The 6,000-nt window shown below is 38.8% G+C and overlaps 1 protein-coding gene across 1 annotated transcript in view; it reads right to left on the reverse strand.

Moving 5' to 3' along the window:
- Window positions 1-6,000, reverse strand: part of GLS2 (glutaminase 2) — a 65,350-nt gene that overhangs the window by 32,202 nt on the left and 27,148 nt on the right. The gene's annotated exons all lie outside the window — the stretch shown is intronic.

Below are 6,000 nucleotides of genomic sequence, written 5' to 3' on the forward strand. Positions count from 1 at the left end.
CAGAATACCACCAGCTATAATGTACTATTGCTGGGATTTGTTGTATTCCTCTATAGCTGGTGGTATTCTGCATTGTGCTGTATAATGTACTATTGCTGTGATTTGTAGTCCTCAATAGCCGGTGCCATTCTGCATTCATTGCTGTATAATTTTACACTTTCCATTTCACTATATTGCACACCACACTTTTTTTTTTTTTTACTTCCACCGTTCCAAGCTTGCTCCTGTGATGGACTACAATCTCAGTACATGTTTATGTACTAAACTGTTTGTCTTTGAAAGCAGCCATAAAAATAATGTAACCAATATCCAATATTGCTCAATAAAGTTGGATCAAGAAACCATTGCACATCTGTTGGTCATTCTGCAGCATGTGTAAACACTTCCTGGTTAACAGTCCTTCTAAATGCCACCAAGGCAGCCATTTATGTTTAAAGATGAGTTGACCAACAAAGATGTCTGATGGCATTAAAATCATGCCTGCATTTCCTGTTGCTTTAGGCTGGCCACAGGGCTTTAAAAAGCAGTGAAAGGTGCAGGCATGATTCAGGTACATGCTCTGAAGCCCATAGACATGTACGTGCAGATCACTTTATCATGTATGCCCATACTATTAAGTCAGGATTGACACTTTTTGATCAACACCTCCAGTGTAGAAGAAGAGTGATCTTGCCAACACTTCCACAGACATTGAGTTGCAATAGAGTGCCTCTAAAATCAGTTTGTTTTCCAATCACCCAATGCCCATGGGTACCTTATATCCCATGTATCTGGCAAAGTCTGCCTCATCTCTATGGACACTATGGCATATCTTTGTTGATCACTCTTTACATAGAAACATTTAATCTAATCACTTGTGCTGATTAAACTGTTTGGCAGCTACACAATCTAAAGGCAAATATTTTTACCTGGGCTCATTTTAATTGTATGAGATAACAATACCAAGCAGTAATATAATAATGCCCAAAAGCTGGTGAATATGGAAATAGGGTGTAAAATAGCCAATATTGGTGTGGGCAATGCTGGAAATAGTTATGAGGATCCTTCATGTAATGTGTTGTATAGCAAACATTGCACATATGGCACTTTGGTATGGCTGATTAAACCAATTGGTTCTCAACAATTAAAAACCAATGGGGCAGAAAACTTGTTTCATCACATACTCTGAAAACATGTTGCTAAGTACATTTAATTTTGTTCAAAACAGCCCGCAAGTGCAATGTGCTGGGGACATTAGATTGTATGGTCCGCTCTAGCAGGGGCCAGCATGAATGGTTTAATGGGTTTAATGTGCAGAATATTCTGGCTCTGTGCAAAAATAAATAAATACATAAGAGGATACATATTTTATGTATAGGAAAAAATACATATGTATAATCTGTGAGTATACAAATCATTTAGCAAATCACAGTTGTTTTAAGGTGGTTTTAACATTCTCTACAGCTAAATGTAGCTATATGTTCCTTCTAGGAACCTGTAATTTAACCTCCTACTCCAAACTGGTTATCATTAAAGGACAATTCACTAAAGCAGCATGAGTTATTGTAACTGCTGTTTTTTTTTCTTGGTTTTAATTATCAAAATGCTCAATCCAAAAACATACTGTGGAATTGGTAATTTTCTGTGTGGAATCGGAATTAACTTTCGAAGCCTTCACTTCTCAAATCACTATTTTTCCTCCCTACCAAAAATGTTATTGTAATTGTTTTATTTAGTTAGTTGGTACATTTTTCACTTGCTGGTTTGATATCTGTTTTACTATATGTATACAATCTTTTCTACAGTACAAATAAAATATAATTAAAACAAATAAAATGTAATTCATGACAAAGGAATCTCCGAGCTTTTGGGTTAGCTACAAGAGCACAATTTGTGTGACTAAAACGTCAAACTGAGTCATCTGAATTTCTGGTGCTTATATATACTTGTTTAGGGAGTTTAGTCACTAGTTTAGACTGTCACTTTTTTGCAGTTGCCTTGACCCAATGCCAAACTACTCAAATAGCATCCACAGACGTACCCACCAGTAATGGCTTTGCTTCTAAAAATATTCCCAGATATGATCAACATTGATTTCTATCTCTTACAGTGTTTGCTTGGATGATGTGTTGCTCTGACAACAGAATAAAAGCCATGGGAAGCCTTACAAGCAACGATCCAGTCAGTTGTTAAATGACAGCAGAAAGAGCAGAATGGAAAATCTGGCTACACTACGACTTATGGCACACAGTTACTGTACAATTATTATCATGCCTAAAATGTGCAAACCCAGCTCAAGTACCAAACTTCCTTATCATTATAATTTGGCTATAACAGTGTATGGTTTATGGGGAGTAGATGAATCTACACAATATTTATGGAATTTACACAAACATTTATGTAAACAGGGAAACAACTATAGCAGGGTACACCCTATACAGGAAAAGCAGAGTAAGAGAGAGAAGTAGAGTTGCCATTTATGTCAAGAATAGTATATATACAGTATATTATATGTCAGAACCTAACATTAATTCAGAAAACAAATAAACTTGAAACCCCCTTGGTCTGCCTAAATCTCCCCTTAGAATTGCTGTACTATATAGGTCTCCAAAACAGTCTGAGGATTATGGTAACCTGTTGATTGGTGAGATAATTCAAATGGCAATGAAAGAACAGGCCTTAAGCACGGGTGACTTCAACATGCCAGACATTACTTGGAGTACTCAAACATGAGCAGAGGTATGTTGGTTTTGAAAGGCTTTTCTCTAAAGCACTTAGCTTAAGCAAAAAGCCCAACCAAATGAGATCATATTCTATACCTGGTGATGACAAATAGGGTTCACTTGTCTGAAGTTGATGTAGGAGAAAATTTGGGTCCTAGTGATTAGAATAGAAACTAAAAATCCACATAAACACAGTATTAGATTTCAAAAGGACGCATTTTCCTGAAATAGGTGACTTCCTAAAAATTTATTAACAGGTTGGCGTAAAACAGCAGGTCAGTAATCAGATGGCACTATCAAAGTCAGCCATCCTGGAGGCAACTAGGTTTTATGTCACGCAAATTAGTAAGAGTAAATGGAAGAGAAAACCATTGTGGTTCACTGCATACGTAAGGATAATTGTAGAAAATCAGTATATAGGAATTACAAGGAAACAGAAAGAATAACTGATAAGGAAGTGTACACTGAGTGGCCAGATTATTATGACCACCTGACGTTTGTAGGCAAATTAGCTATAATTAGCTATAATTTCGCGCTGAAGTTGCTAGGGGGCCAGACCATTATAAATAGGGAAGCAGGTTGTTTACCACGACAGTAGAAGTGATTTTTTTCTGAAGATATGGGTAAACAACGCGATTTAACAGCCTTTGAGTGTGGGATGATTGTTGGCGCTCGGGGCCATGGAGCGAGTATCAGCAAAACAGCAGAATTCGTCAAATGTATAAGAGCCGCTATTATTAAAGTGCTTAAAGACTGGACTGTCAGCCGAAAATCTGGGTCGGAAACGTGCGAATTGTGGCCGTCAGCGACTAGTCAATGTTAGGGCAGAACAGAGAGTGGCAAGACTGGTACAAGACAACAGAAGGGCAACAGTGCAGTGGCAGATTCCGCGCATCACCTTTCAACATCTCGTGGAGTCACAAGGCGGCCCAACAAAGTCATGTGGAGTCATCTCGTGGCCCAACGAAGTACTGATGGGGTGGTCCTAATAATGTGGCCACTCAGTGTATATAACAGATAAAAGGAGGCCAGACATATTATCAGTACTGCTTAAGCACTTTTTAAAAGTCCATCACACATAGTAGCATAACAGTCCCATGCAAGAGCAACCCCTTGCATGTTTCACTGCTCCCCTCTAAAAGTAAGCCAGTGAAACGCGTAAGGGGTTGCTCTTGCAGGAGACTGTTATGCTACTATGTGTAATGGACTTTTGAATAATTAACTTTTACTTTGATGAAGATTCACGGAATGCAGCGTTATTTTCTATTTGAGCTATCCTAGGCAACAGTCAGCCTTTTGTCCAGTACCTGTGTGACCGTGTTGGTCAGCCGAGGCTTGGAATTTTGGAGCCACTGGTTTCTTTTCCTTTGAATTGAACTTTGATACAACTGAAGGTTTAGTGGCAAGGCAGGTATTTTTGGTGATGACACAAAGGGGTGCAATGGAGTTGATATTCCTGCAGGTGTTTGTAAAAAGGAACATGATTTGGCATTGCTAGAAGATTGGTCAAAACAGTGGAAACTGCACTGTATCTGACATCAAATGATGTTTTCTAAATAAAGAATGTATATTAAAACAGTGGAAACTGCACTGTATCTGACATCAAATTATGTTTTCTAAAGAATGTATATTAACCTACCTGGCGGTATTCCCGAGTCTGGCTCGGGGTGAATTTTCAATGCTAGGAGCGGTAACCCCGAGCCAGACTCGGGGCTGCAGAGAAAAGTGACACTTACCTTCTCCCTGCGAGCCCCCGGCGTCCTCTGCTGTACGCGGCTCGAAAATGAAACTAAAAGCCGACATCTGACTTTTAGTTTCGTTTTCGAGCGTCACAGCCGGCGGGAAATTCTAAAGTGAAAAGTTGTAATGTACACAGAATACACACAATACAATGTAATCTGCTATGATTACACTTATGTATCAAACTATTTCACTTCAATTTTGTCCCTAGAGCTTTGTCCTGAGCCCTGCCTGACACTTTTTCACAATTATAAGAAATTATAATATAATAAATGATTATAACAAATTATAATAAAATAATAAAAAAAATGGTCCAGTAAATGGGAATTCTGGGGTCGTTGCCTGATCCGTACCACAGTAAATAAAGTACCAAGTTCGCACATCACTGAGCTCGGTCGCAGAATCCTCGCTGTCCTCACTTTCAGTGTCTGTTGAGGAATTTCCCAACGAATCGCTATCACTCAATTCTGCAAGTAGTTCTAATTTACTATCGCTGTTTTCTACCTGGTCTAAAACCGCTTTTGACCTAAAACAGCGACGATTCTGCGACCGAGCTCAGTGATGTGCGAACTTGGTACTCTATTGACTGTGGTACGGATCAGGCTGCGCCCCCAGAATTCCCATTTACTGGACCATTTTTTTAAATTATTATATTATAATTTTTTATAATTATTTATAATATTATAATTTCTTATAATTATTTATAATTTATTATATTATAATTTTTTAATTTCGTGTTTCAAACTTTATCATACCTGGGATGTCTACTGGACTCTTGTTTGGACAGATTTAGGTGGGTTATTCCTAGGATTTACTAAGAACTACAGGCCTACAATGTAAAACAACATATTTGCTTGAAAAACAATGTACCGCTTTTGGTACCTAAAATCCTGAATAATCATACCGCCAGGGAGGTTAAAACAGTGGAAACTGCAACTTAACATTTCTAAATGCAAAATAATTGTAGCAGTAAAATATTGGGGGTACAGTGTTGTTCAGAACTACAGAGGAAAAATGTTTGAGGGTGCATATTTCAGATGATTGCAAAATGAGCAAACAGTGTGTCCGGGGAGTGGGGAAAGCAAATAATTCTGGGGTTCATTACTAGAGTGATCATCAGCAGGAAGTATGAGGTCCAGATTCCACTATAAAGATCTTTAGTTACACCTAATTAAAAATACTGTGCCCAGTTCTAGAGACCTCCATATAAAAAGATATTGATAAAATAGAACAATTCCAGAGACAAGCAACAAACATGGTAAAATGTCTGAGGGATAAGGTAGTATAGTATGCAGGGCCAGATTTCCAAAAAGGCCAACCAAGGCTCCGCCTTGGGTCAGCAGGGAGTAGAGGGGCAGCAGGGGTGTGGAATTCCTATCTCCCGACGCCGAAGACATGCAGTTTCGGGCACCAGGGTGGTAGTTGTTTTCTACATTTAGCCCTGCTTTGGGCAAGCAGAGCTAAATGTAGAGCGGGAAAGCCGCCGCTTGTTTTTTTCATTTTGCCGAGATCACTTGTATGCAGTCTACAGGTCTGCCATTCTCCATGGGGGAGGGGG

Source organism: Nanorana parkeri, unplaced genomic scaffold (genome assembly GCF_000935625.1).
Source record: "Nanorana parkeri isolate BGI_ZX_2015 unplaced genomic scaffold, ASM93562v1 scaffold556, whole genome shotgun sequence".
NCBI lineage: Eukaryota > Metazoa > Chordata > Amphibia > Anura > Dicroglossidae > Nanorana > Nanorana parkeri.